Source organism: Belonocnema kinseyi, chromosome 9 (genome assembly GCF_010883055.1).
Source record: "Belonocnema kinseyi isolate 2016_QV_RU_SX_M_011 chromosome 9, B_treatae_v1, whole genome shotgun sequence".
NCBI lineage: Eukaryota > Metazoa > Arthropoda > Insecta > Hymenoptera > Cynipidae > Belonocnema > Belonocnema kinseyi.
Window position 1 is genome coordinate 126,164,425 of NC_046665.1, and position 14,581 is coordinate 126,179,005.

The 14,581-nt window shown below is 33.4% G+C and overlaps 1 long non-coding RNA gene across 5 annotated transcripts in view; it reads right to left on the reverse strand.

Annotated features, from left to right (window-relative positions):
* Nucleotides 1-221: 221 nt before the first annotated feature.
* LOC117180814 overlaps nucleotides 222-14,581 on the reverse strand; it is a 34,933-nt gene continuing 20,573 nt past the window's right edge. The window contains exons 2-6 of one of the 5 annotated variants that reach the window (XR_004468052.1): nucleotides 7,662-7,789; nucleotides 7,252-7,395; nucleotides 4,887-7,077; nucleotides 4,610-4,799; nucleotides 222-3,172 (exon numbers count right to left, since the gene is read on the reverse strand). This is a non-coding gene — a long non-coding RNA (uncharacterized LOC117180814). Of the gene's footprint in view, nucleotides 3,173-4,605; nucleotides 7,078-7,251; nucleotides 7,396-7,661; nucleotides 7,790-10,739; nucleotides 10,888-14,581 lie in introns of those variants that run through there. The other 4 variants (XR_004468054.1, XR_004468051.1, XR_004468050.1 and 1 more) reach the window with 4 other exon arrangements.

The following is a 14,581-nucleotide window of genomic DNA, read 5'->3' on the forward strand; positions in this document are numbered from 1 at the left end:
CGCCCTTGAATATTAGTAAGTGACTTAGTGAGCGAGCCTAGCATTAGACCGAGTGCAGCCGAGCATAAACGATGTCAGCCGACCAACGCTCTACTGAAATTCCTTAAATTTATCAATCACTCAATTTGTTTTTATGCAAAGATCCTTTTTACAATAATTTAGGATGATTCAAAAAGTTACAATTGAAAAACAAATTTTTCGCTGAGAGTAAAACATTATTTTTAAACCTCGATGTTAGCATATTTGATTATGTTAAGATATCGTGCTTAGAATTTTAAAAATGCCATGACTGTGAACAATTAATGAATAATATAATGGAAATCAATTTGAGTGCCAGAATTTTCTTCATAAGGGCGATAAATTTCTGGATCTCATAAGCTAGTTTAGCCGAATGATATATTGCCATCAAGGGGCTATTCACTAAGTGAAGATGAGTGGAGTTATTTGTAACTCAGAACTCATTCTTCGAAATCAAGGCAAATCTTCGAAGATCCGACTGATCATAAGAAATCCTTCCAATTCTTGCAAAATCATGCTCTTTCTCCGAGAATCAGGTAAACTCTTCTTGAGTAAACATGCGGTCATTCTTGGGTCGGCGAGGTTCAATCGTACTCTGGACAACTCAAAGCTCATTCTGCCAAGGGGGTCCCGTTTCGGAGCACAGTGGTCGGTCGCTCGCTTCGCCGCACGACCTTTCTCATTGTTCGCAGATTTGATACGGTTGACCGGTTTCTCCCAAATTTCTCTTAAATTCTGAACTCTTTCCGGTCTTCACGTATTCTCTAAAGTCATCCGTATTCCCAGCGTACTCTCTCCACTCAGTGAATAGCCCCTCGGTCGCCATGCTGCCTTGTTGGAGACCCGTGTTCGATTCCCACCAGCTTTACTTTAATCATATTTTTCTGTTTCAGCTTGTAATATAATATTCCGGCATGTAAATATAAATGTATAAACTATATATAATCGTGTGTATTGTACAATTGCAGTTTCCCGTGTGGGGTTGCTGGTCCTCCATCGGGCGCCTCCCCAGGTTGCGGATAGGGAAACGCCTCCCAGATATAGGTAATACTGAGGAAATCAAACACTCGGGGCGGACAAAAGCCAACTAGTGGTAGGAACCCCAAACAAAAAAACCAAGTATAATCAAGTATCTTGAAAAACAAGTACCCCAAGAGAGTAATAATCTCTCTGTCGGTTCCGATCAGGTTCAAGCCCGGTGGCCGACACTGATCCGCGGATTTGGAGAGGGGGAGCAAAGATACGCTGCTACAGTAGTAAACAAAAACATCATGAATACGGACATTGAGTCCGAACTAACAGGAAAGGTGGCTTCTGGAAAAAGTCCGGAGAAAAGTAGAGACATTGAATACAGTCTGTAGTAAGTACAGAAATATGCAAACCGAAATCAAACATGGATTGCAAACGATTGCACATACATTAGTTTATGCCCAAGAATGCAGAGACAAGTGGAAAGAAAGCCGCAAGGATATGCAGATTTCGAGGTATACTAATGGGTTGCAGACAAAAGCAGGGATCCAACGAGTCAAGACAGCGGCGTCACAAAGCAGCCAGAACACGCCGGAGGCTAAAAGAAAGAGGGACGGAAACTTGACTCTCAGTTTTGAGGAAACTAGGGACACGAAACCAAGTAGCAAGAAGCCGAGGGAAGAAAAGTGGGATAAAGTTGTCAAACGGTAGGCAAGACCACAAGCTGAGCCGGAAAGTAGAGAACGCCATGAGAGGCGAAATGAGGAAAGGGATCCTTCCCAGTCTGAAAGCAATACCTGCTTAGGATCATCGACGACTACTTGAAAAACAGGGGGTTAATTTTTGACACAACAGCAGGTACCAGGAGCAAGCAGGTCACAGCTGGGGTGGCACAAGGATCATCATGCTATATGGTGCTGAGATTTGGGCAAAAGCTTTGAAGGTAGAAAAGTACAGGAAGAAGCTGGCGACCGTTCAAAGAAGAGGAGCCTTGCGAGTGGCATGCTGGTACAAATCCGTATCTGAAATAGCGGTACTAATGGTAGTTGGGATCATCCCTATTAACCTTTTTGCAAAAGAACGAAAGAAAATCTACAAAAGAAAGGAGGAGGAAGATATTGACTTTCTTAGAAAAATAGTTAGAGTTAAGAGTATAACTAGTTTTCAAGAAAGAATCCAGAACAGCATCGTAGGTAGGTGGACCGCTGGACTAATTCCAAATATAAAGGATGGGCTAAATAGGACGCACGGGGTAGTGAAATTCTACCTAACCCAATTTTTAACAGGGCATGGTCATTTCAACAAATATTTTCATAGAAGAAGTAGAAAGAATACCCCACAATGTTAATACTGTCCTGGGAAGGAGGATGACGTGGAGCACACATATTTTGGACGTGCAAGATGGGGCGACGTAAGAACTGCATTAGGGATGAAAATAGTCGACACATTAAGTCCGGAACGCATAATCAAAAGGATGACAGAAAGTCTAGATAATTGGGATGCGGTAGCCACATTTGTGGAAAATGTCCTATGTAGAAATAAGAAAAAAGAAAGAGAAAGACAAGGAGGGGAAACATAAAATTAACGCAGGTATTACATGTTCCCGTAACGAAGCATACACGAGATAGTTGGTCCGAGCAGGAAAGAGAAGAAGCAACCACATCAAGAAAACGTGAACCAAAAGAAAAAAAAAGGAAAAGGGAAAAAAAGGTTTGGCGCTGCGCTGAATGAAGGGGGAAATGCTGTAACCACCATCATTTGGGGTGGACAAAATACATGAGAAAGTCCAGGTTGGCACGCGAACGTGGGATGCCGACTGTCAGCATATTGGCCTATGCAAGGTTTCACCTCCTATTAAAAAAAAACAAACAAACAATTGCCTTTCAAATATTGCATTCTTCTGCAGAAATAAATGTAACATTTTTAAATTTTATTCTATGAATTTCGTAGTCCGACATGTAGTTACTAATTACCACTTGGAGTAGTAAACATTACAAAAGTTCCGCTCTGCGTCTCTATTGCAAACTAAAAATAGTACAATCTTATCTGATTTTTATCAAGTATTGCAGCTCTGCGTAGTTTTGGGCGTTTCTTCTAGTCGGCGCAGGAACACATATCCAATGTCTCGTTTCAACCGCACTACGTCTATCCGTGGTTCAGCCTTGTTCCTTTTTTTCTCCTAAGCCTGGAAAGAAACAGATTTTTTATGTGTGAAGAATCGTCTACCGGCTGATAATGTGTAAATTTAAATTATTAGGAATTATTTTAAATATCGTCCAACTTAAATTTAGACACTTCGAAAAGAAATAAATGCATTTCACAACTTCTTGTTCTTTTACCGAGTCCTCTTCAGAGCGCAGTTATAAAAAGAATAAAATATATCGTTTCTTCTTTTTTTGACTTTGAATAGAGTTATACTTATAAAATTTGGTAAACACATTCTGCTCACTGCATTGTGTTGCTCGGACTCTGTTTTTAGTCAAATAGAAAAAACAATTCACGACGCACTGTATCCTGTGCAGAAGTTCGCCTGGAATAGGACACGGATCCGAGTCGAAACATGTTGGAAATATTTTAATAAAAACATAGAAAGTCCGGAAAAGGCCTTCGCTTGGTTAATATGTCTTAAAATTTGTCAAGTGGATAACTTTTTTTTGATTGGCTGTGATTTTTCTTCAGGAATGCGTGATAAGCTAGAATTTTACATAAATAAAATGGCCCTCGAACATTTTTGCAAAAATGTCATTTTTTGAGTCGTTATTGTTATTTAACTTGTTTAGCATTGTTCTCGTAATTAATTTTGTTCTCCCGATCGGTACAAAATACCGCCATATTTTTTTTCATGCTTCATTAAATATGTTTACTCTATAAAATAAAAATCATTTCATCATTGTTGCGTAAATATTGATGAAGTTAGCAACAATATTCATTAACAAATAAAATTCGTTCTAACTTCTTAAATGATTGCAATGCATTACTGTACTAATTACGATAGGTCGTTTAATTACGAAGATTTTGATAGAAAAAAAGGGGAACATACATATCAAAAGTTGTACGTGTTTTCATGTTGACGTTTCGCGCTCCATTCCGCGCGACGTACGATAAATGAATTTCGCTATGTGCTGCAACGTGTTTTGACCTGCAGCTTCTTACACGTTTTAACGTGAATATTCACGTCGCGCGGCATGGAGCGCATAATGTCAACACTGAAACACGCACAACTTTTGATGATACGCGAGTTCCCAAATTTTTTCTTTACCAAAATCTTTATAATTAAATGAGCTATCGTAATTAGTCAAGTGAAGCATTGAAATCAATTGAGAAGTTAGAACAAATTTTATCTTTTTATAAAAATTGTTGCTAATTTCATCAATAATTATGCAACAATGGTAAAATGATTTTTATTCTATAGAATGAACATATTTAATGAAACATGCAAAATATTATGGCGATATTTTGTACCGATCAAGAGAAAAAATTAATTACGAGAGCAATGTTAAAGGATTAAAATAATAAAAACGACTCAAAAACTTAAACCTTTCAAAAATGTTTTAGGGCCCTCCTAGTCATCAAAAACCAATTTTATTCAATCAAATAATGTGTTTAGTGGAAACTTACTTACTTCAACTGTTGATTGTTGAGCCACGATTTCACCTGCTCTGCGGTCCGTCGTTTTAAAGCGACGTTACCATGGAGGACTTCCCTGATCGCCTTCTTGCTTAGCAGTTCCTTTTTTTTGGTCATATAGTGCCCAAATACTGACACTATAGCCTCTTTCACTTCCTGGGCCCAGCAAACGCGTATTATAGATGCTACATTCAAAACTAATATTTTAAAGAAATAAGTATGAAAACGAATTATGTTTACGACGACTCAATATTATCTAATATTACTTGTACCTCTTCGTCTTTTCGAGCTCTCTTCCATCCATTCATCTAGAGTTCCGGGCGATTTTTCTTCTCGGCCTATTTATGAATCCTCCCTCTTTAAGCCTTCATCAGGTGCGACACTTGCTTCGTCAATAAGCGAGTCTTGATCACTATCGCGTTTTTCCTCATTAAACTTGTCTTCGTCATCATTATCCGTGTCACTCTCGTTTTCTCCTTCGCCTTGTGCATATTTTAACATGTGTACTACTTTAGGTATCTCCAACTCTGGAAAAGGAAACCTGTAATAGTTCTCGTAAATTTTGTTGTGATAATTACGATGTTTTGCCAAATCGGCTTTTTCTTCTGCCGTAACCTTCAACTGAAGATATGTTGTCGCAATATGTTTCCTTAGATTCGTTGCCCTTAAAAGATGAGGCTCTTTTATTCTACATGCCTTGCTATACTTTCTTATCAAGTGACAAGCATCAAGAAGCTTGTCTTTTTTCGTGTCCTGACACGGAAGACCAAAAATGTACTTGTTGCTGCAGATATGTTTGCCTCTTCTCTATGATGAAGGATAGTTTTCGTGCAGTGTAGTAAATCCTGGCAAAGCACAACCGTAACAGGTCGATTTAATTTTCTACTGATAAAAAACCGCACATATTCCACAAGAGCTTCCCATGCTTATTGGCTCATCGACTGGAACTGCTCTTTGTTTGTGCGCTCATCAATTGTCGAATGCAATTTAAAATCCTGGGCTTCCACCATTTGCATTTCTCCTGGTCTTCGTCGATTAAACATCATCATGCCCAGAAGGCATGTCTCCGCAAGCACTTTAAAGACTGGGTAAGAAAACACATGTTAGTCCAATTTCCTGAGTACGCTATGTCTTAGACTCGTCCTATATTGTAGCAATTTTTTTACGTCATGGAGGCTTAGAAGCTGTATGATTTTCCTTCTATTCGATTCGATTTTCGTATTTTTAGCTGTGTTGTTAACTCTTATTCGGAAGAGCTTTGAATTTAAGTGCAGAAAGTTTTCTGCCGTTTTTTGTTTTTTATCATCCGTGGCGATTATGCACTCGTTGATGAAGATGTCGACAATATCTTTGATCGAAGTGCCAATTCTGCTAGCGACATTCGGTTTTTTTATACTGACCTGTTTACTCATCAAGTTCAGCAACTTTGTGAACTGCTATAATAAATGTTTGATACATCTGGGGATTTATCATAGACTTAAAGTCTGAGATGTTGATATTAATTGACTTCGCTGCAATATAAACGCGTGTGATCAATCTTAAGCGGCTCTTTATCATCGACACAAGAGACTGTTCCTTGTACTTCTCGCAGAAGTTGTTTCCATATATGATCAGAAGATCGTCGAATGAGAGAATATCAGCTACATCTTCTTGATGTAGCCTAGGTAATATTCTCCTCCGCATATGTTCTAATCCATTAGGATGGCAGCTGTTGAGGGCTATCCTTCCCAAAATAGTGAGACATCGACAATTTTGACTATTCATTTTCGTGCACTTTTTGAAATGCTTCTTCAAAGATATTTTGAGCACTGTTTTGTGGCACTTAGCGCATGTCAAATAATCAGTCCCACTTTTTTCTTCCTCTGGACTCTTGCTAACGACTAAATTACCTTTGTTTCTTTAGAAGTCTATATTATATTGGTAATTACCCTCATCTCTGAAATAATCCAACGTCTTTTTTCTCGTCTCATTTCCAGGTGGTAACAGAAGTATTTATTTAATTTTCTTCCCCATTTTTGTGAACAGTAATGAGGTAACGGGTCATTTTTCTTACTTCTGATCAACAAAAATAACATACATATTTTTCCTCATTTTCGTGAAAGCAGCAGGCGCAATTAATGTAGATGCTTTAGGAGCGGCTTTCCCTCGCGGCAATATATTTGAAGATATATCTATTTTGCAAATATCCGTGAGCTCTCTTTCTTCAAGAACGGAAACAGCAGCAAATAGCTCGTAGTTGTCATATTTGTCTACGTTTTTCGAAAAAATATGTTTAAAACTGGCAAAAATTTAAACTAGAAAATTCGGACAATTGAGTAGAAAAGTTTGTATAAAAATGAAATTTTAATTCTTTCAATAAATTATTTCAGGGCTAAATTACTATTATCCTCCAGTGCTGTCATGTTACTTGTTTTTTCAGCAGGTGGTTCTTCGTTAAAATAAAAATCCATGACATCTTTTGTTCTAGAAAAAATATAATTAAATTTTCCCTCTGAAAATACAATTATATTTATATAAAATTACCAGCACCGCAAATTAAGTAGGTTGGAACCCCACTTTTTCTATTTAGTTTTTACAGTGATTGTTTTCTTTAACTGTGAAAAAAGATTTAGTTTAGGTTGTGTGCAGCGTTCTTACTGTTGTCTCCAAAATCCAAGTCGAGAACTTTTGGTTTCGTATTCCTTGCATTATCGGCAATCAGCATGTTCCCGTCTACGATTTTATTGCCAATTATTTTTGGCTTCGCTGATCCTTTACTCTGTGTCGTATTTGGATTGTATCCTAATGATTAGAAATATTTAGAATTATGACTTGCATCCACCATACTTCCACCATACGGTATACTACTTTAAATTGTTAACTACAACTCCCATTAGGGTTTAGTCTATAAAACATTAGGAAAATTAATAGCAAATTAGTAGCACAATATTTTTTTACACATTAATGATAGTATTAGATTACTATTATGATGCATACATATATATAATTGCAACGAAAATATTTCTTGGTATAAAAACAAAAATTAAACTCAAAATGTATACACATACCGTCAACAGTGTTTGACCGTCCTACTGATAATTCTTGTGAGAACAACTCTGATCTTTTCTCGAAAGATCCATTCTTGTCGACCCCTGATTTAATGAATTCTTAATTATTATTAAATTCCTCTCCTTATCTGTAACATTGAATATTCGATTGTGAAAAAATTGAATTTCGGTTGCACAGAAATATAATTCCAATTTTTAAAAATGATATTTAGAGGTGACACAAGCCCCCTGATGTTAAAACACATAGTCAATATAGGGTAAATTTAGTTGCAACTCGACATTTTTAATTAATAAAATACCACTTTACATTGATGATAAAATATTTCATGAATTATTCGATTAATTTATATAACGATTAAATTATATACCGATTAATGAGACACGAGTTTCGGAGTTATTGTTAAAAGTGTGGATTTGAGCATTAGCCAATACTTAAAATAAAATAATTATTGCGTACTGTGCCCGTTCATTTTATAACGATACAGTTTATGAGGCAAATCAGTTACAAAATTTGCTCTACATTTTAACTAATATTGATATTAAATTTCAATATTGATTTCAGGTAAAGGACTAGATAATTATAATAGCAATTACAAGGAATACTGCAGAGAAGAGAAAGAAACTAAATTGAAAAAATGCCTGCCGAGCGGGCACATTCTCTATTCACGGTGCGCACCCGGAACGTCGCGCCAAGTTTGAGCGCGCCTAGGGCAAGCGAGTACGCTCTCGCGCTCGTTTTCGTACGCTTAATGCGTACACTTTAACTACATTTTTTTAAATATCATAAATATGATAACTCAAATGAAAAACTGTTATTTAAACTTCTGAGGAATTACAGCCATAAATTGTAACTGCAATTTTTCTTGATTTGTTGTTAAAGAAGGTTCTCAAAGCACCTACGGAACCTACTAACAAACCTACTAAAAACTTACGGATCTCCTAAAAACAAAAATTGAATATTTTTTAAAATGATCCAACTTTTGGAACTTTTGTCTAATGAAGAAATTTCATTAGAATCGCTTCGAAATAAATATATTTTATATCTCTTAGAAATTTGGATTGATATTTCATACTCTCTTTGAAAAAAAAGGTTTTCGCTTTTTTTTTAATTTACAAAATATAACTTTTTCAAGTTTTATCGAATTTAAAAATGTGATCAGGATAATTTTCAAGTCTTATTGCAGTGTACCAGAAAATTTGACCAAAGAAAAGTTTATATATATATATATCTGATATCCAGTGACGAATGTGAATGAAATTTCCTAATCGATTAGAAAAATATTTTTTTCTGTTATCTGAAAATTTATAAAAAAAACTTTGAAAGAAATTCTACAATTTGAATAAAAAATTTAAAATTTTGAAAATGCTCTAAATTTTTTTATTTTGTTCGGAAATATCTGCTTAACCAACTTAACATTCCTTTGTTAACCTTAATAAGTGTATCAAAGGCTGATTTGATTGCACAAATCCTTTAAAGGTTAGCTTCGCTACAACATTTAGGAAACCAGACGTACAGACAGACAAACCGACAGACAGACATACAAATAGATACCGACAAAATTTCAAGATTTTCGGATTCTGTGAGTGTCGAAACGTAAAAATCCGTTAAAACCCAGAGGCCGAAAGTTTGGACGATTACATTACATTCTCATGAATTAGAATGTAAAAATAATATTGAAGAAAATAATAATAATAATAATAAAAGCCTCAGTGGCTCAGTTGGTTAGACACTCGTACTTCACCTCAGAGGTCGGGGTTCGATCCCTAAGCCGGTACCTCTAGAAATTTTTCAATGTACCTTTACTAAGGTTCTGGTGGTTCGGAACCCACCTTAAGCTGTAGGTCCCCCCATCGTGTACTTAACTGCAACCCAGTACGTCAATGATGGGGTAAAAACCAGGCTTTGTCCAATATGTCTGGGCAGACTGCTCTCATCAGATCACTTGATTGCATTATAAAAATGCGTCCGTGACTGATGATATATACCGGAGGCCCCGTGTTAAATAATCCAAAATAAAAATCCAACTCGAACCAAAAATGCCTTCGACACGTTGGACAGTAACCATCTGAAGCGTATGACAAAAAAATTCATTTTTTATCAAATCAGTATGTATAGATATAATATTATAATATTATCCGGCATAGCACAGACATTTCCCTGAACAATCCTAGAACATTCCAATGGAAGATTCGAAGGATTCCAAAAAAATGGTATAGGAAGTATCCAGGAAGTAGGTATATGTTCGCGTATCCAGAAAGTTCCCCCAGAAGGTTCGGAGAATGTTTGTAAAATTTCCCGCTTCATATTAATTTGATTAATTTAATGAGTTGGATTTCTCGCTAAGATTTCCTAAGCCTTCCTGGATATGCGGACATTTACCTACTTCCGGGTTCCTTCTCCAAATATTTTTCGGAATTCTCCGAACCTTCAATTGAAATGTTCAGGGAAACTTTTGTGCTATCCTGGATAATATAATATTATTATATTTATACATACTAATAGTATTATATATTATTATTATTATTTATATTATTTTCCTTAAATTTATTTTTTCAATTCAGTTTTGTTCTCTTGTCTGCCTTCTTCCTTGTAATTGCTATTATAATTATTTAATTGTTTACCTGAAATCAATATTTATTGAATAATTAACACAAGTTTTATTTTATTTCATTACAGAATGCTGATAAGTATGCTGATTTTATAGGTTAGTTTAAATGTAGTGCAAATTTATGTATGAATTTATGTAGCAAGAGTGTATGAAATCACTTCGGCTATTACTTTAGAAAGTGTCAAAATTTCCCGTAATGTAAAGATTTTTGATACTTGAATTAATATTTATTTTAAAAAATTAAATATATAAAGCCTGTCATCAACATGTGTCTCACAATATGGCCTTATAGGGTTGACTATCAACTGTAGGGTATCTGTGTGGTAGTAAATACCAAGGGACAGAAACGAAGCTTTTGTTATGGCTCCATAGTTTGAGAACCACTGTAAACCAATTTGCCAGGAATAATTCCCCGTCTGTGTTTACTAAACATAAACTCTGGCTGGGAAAACCTTTTGGGTTAAAATACCTCAGAGTGGCATTCAGACGACCTTTCTTTCTCTTCATGAATCTTGGATGAAAGGAAGAGAGTTATAAAATCACACCTGGCGCATCTGCGAAGGAAGGTTTCTCCATCACACGCCAGGCCTGTGACCATGACTCACGCCGCGTCACTTCTCTCTCTCTCTCTCTTCCTGCCGATGGAAAAGTGACCAGCGGTCGGCAACCTACGTATTATATACGAATATTGAATTCCCGTTTTTTCCTTTTTCATTCTCTTCAAATAATTTAAATCAGGATTAGCGAACAAAGGAGATAATAGACTTTGTATATATTTCTCTATTAATTATAAGCGCGCACTTCTTCGGTAAATTCATAAATGTTATGTCTTTTAATTTCTTTTATCATTTTGAACATTCTAAATTTGCTTTTATTTTCCGCTTATTTAACTTCTCTTATACATTTGTAAACTTCTACCTTAATCTTATTTTCTATTCTTCGAATGTTATTTTCATAGTTTATATCATTAATTTTATTTTCAAGTATAGTAATTTCCGCTTTTATCATCTTTGAAATTCCAGTTACGTTTAGTTTTCGACTTATTTAAATTCTTCTACGCTTTTAAGTTCTAGTTAAATTTTATTTCTATTTTACTTTTTAATTTTATTCGGACTATTTGTATATCCCGTCACGAATGTTGGTTCTTTTAATTGTATTTCTGAATATATCAATTCACGAGCTTTCTTTTCTCTTTATAATTCTTGTATTTTCTCCTTTATTCTAGTTACTCTTATTTTCTTAAACTGCAAATCCTACAATTAGACTTTATATATTTTATCTGATTTTATTTTTCGAATTTCTTGTGATACATTACGCGTTTCTACAGAATACTTTGTAATTTTGCGATTTTATTTTGCGTTTCCAAAAAATTATACCGTATACGAAATCGTACCGCGCATTGCAAAGTTGAGCGGCGCGCTCGGCTCAGTGATCCCAGATCTAAAATGAGACGTGGTCCAATACTATCACATGTCTATATCCGTGTGAATACAGTAGGAGACTGGGTTGCGCGCGCAACCCATTTCTCTTCTGAATTTGAAAACTCGAAGGTGCACGATTGCCGGTCGGAACACTTCGGTGGTTCTATTTATATTATAATTATGTTATATTAAAATAGTCTTATTTATATCTTGATCCGCATTTGAAAGAAATTAAAGAAATTGGCGATTTTGGATTTCATCTCGTTTGGATAAACACTCAATTATTTGATTGAAAAATTAATTATTTTGTTGAAAATGTAACTATTTTGTAAAAAAGTCCTCTTTTCTATCAAAGTTCAACCCTCTTTTTAAAACTTTTATTTTTTTATTTGAAGGTTCATCTCTTTCGTTGAAAATACATTTTTGAAACTGACAATTAATCTATACCATTTTTGGTGAAAAAATGATGTATTTTGTTAAAAGTTCGTCTTTCTTTGTAGAAATTAAATTGTTTTATGGAAAATTTATACTTTTTGATTAAAAATTACATTTTTCGGTTGAACTATCAACTGTAAATATTTTTTGGTTGCAAAGTCGTTTTATTGTAAATGCAACTATATTGTTAAAAATTAAAATCATAATTATTAGGTGGAAAACTTCATTATTCACTTAAAGTTGAACTACTTAGTAAAAAAATTGATATTTTCTTATTAAGGATTCATAATTATAGTTGAAAATTCAACTATAATTATGAAATTGGGTTAACAATTCAGCCTTTTTGTAGATAATAATCTTTTTGACTTTAAAATTAAATAATTCCGTTGAAAGTTTATGTATTTTGTTGAAAATTGACCTTGTTTGGTAGAAATGTAATCTTTTTGGTTGAAAATGTATATTTTTTGGTCAAGAATACAATTGTTTGGCTGAAATATCAACTGTACATCTTCTTGGGTTTAAAAGTCGATTATTTCACAAAGAGTTAAACTGCTTTGTAAAAAATACGTTTTTTTAAGAAGGTTTCACATTTATGGTTGAAAATTTAACGCTTTGATTGAAAACTCATATTTTTCGCATCGAAAATTCAACTTTTTGCAGATAATTCGTCTTTTTAACTTTAAAATTAAATAATTTCGTTGAAAATTCATGTATTTTGTTGAAAATTTATTTTTTCGGTTAAAACTTATTTTTCTTTATCTGAAAATGTAAGTATGCTAGGATTGATTAAAAATTAATCGTTTTTATTTGGAAATTGAACTATTCGATTTTTGGTTGAAACTTTATCCTGTACATTGTATTAGTTAAAACACGAATAATTTGATACAAAATTAATTAATTTTGTTAAAAAATAAGCTTTTCGGTTGAAAATTGATCAATTTTGTCAAATAGATTTTTTTCCTAACATTGGAAAAACTGCAAAATAAAAAAATTGCCTTAAAATCGTCCTGATTCTTTTTTTTAATTTTTAAAATCTTTTCAAATACTCGCTTAAAATTAATTTTCAAAATAAAAAATCATTTTAATTTTCTAAAAATCACAACAATTCTTGTTATTCATTTTAAATATTTTACAATTTTCAAAAAGCTAAATTTTTGTTTAAATCTGCAAAAATCTACATCGTGTTTCAAATTATTTGAAATAATTTCATGTTTTAAATTGATTTTGAATCTTTTTTTAATGAAAAGTATAGCGTTCAAACTTAAAATTTAGCTGATAACAAATTTAACAATTCAAGGCTTTCTATTTCTAACCATTCTGTTAAAATTTGTATAGTTTTAAACCATTGTTTATAATGGATTGTTTTAAATGAACGGCCAAATATTGCTGATAATTAACGAAATTTTCTTTTTTGAATTAAAAAATTTCTAATTGGATGGGTTCAAAATAAAATTTGTTTAGACTGCAATAATATTTGAAGTCATAATTGAAAATAATTTTATAAAGGAATATCCATTAATTCTTTAATTTTGCACGGATTCAGAATCATCTTGTAAAATTAGTTATTTTTCAATTTTTAATACCTTAAATTCAATTTAAAACATTTGATTTTAAAATTCTTTCAATTAAAAAAAATCATAATCGAAAACAAATAAATTAATTCTCTATGAAATAAGTGTTGTTTTAACTAATACAATGTGCAGGATAAAATGTCAATCAAAAATGGAATAGTTAAATTTCCAGATAAAAACTGTGATAAAAAATTGAATTGAACAAGCAAAAAAAACGAATTTTTAACAAAATTGTCAAATTTTTAAGGGAAAAAGTGAATTTTTGACTAATATATACGATAAATTTTTGTCAATCCTATATTAGTTACATTTTCAGATAAAGATAAATAATTTTTAACAGAAAAAATTAATTTCTAACAAAGTTGTTGAATTGTCAACCAATGAGATGAATTTTCGACCAAGAAAATTAATGATCTACAAAAAAAGACAAATTTTAAACAAAATACATGAATTTTCAACGAAACTAGAAGCTCTCACGCGCGCGACCCGCTCATTTGCTTGTAATTATTCTATTTGGAATGTAATTTCAAGAAAATGCCACGATAATCATTTTTACTTTAATAACTTCTATTTAAACACGAGTTCGCATGGGTAGAAAAAAGGCCAAACTTTAAATTTTTTAATTAAAATTGTTCACATAATTAATAGTTTTTGTAAATTTGCAAATCAATATAGAAAAGAGTCATCGCATAGACATCCTTAGTTAACTCCGTAAACAAATTTACTACTAGATAAAAGGGCAAACTTTTAATATTTTATTTTAAATTGTTTAAATAATTAATAGTGCTTGTAAAGGGGGAGGGTCGGTAAGGCCGGTTTTTGGCCTAATTTATTTTTGGACCAAAAAATCTGAAAAAATCATGGTAGTATCTTATAAGTATCCC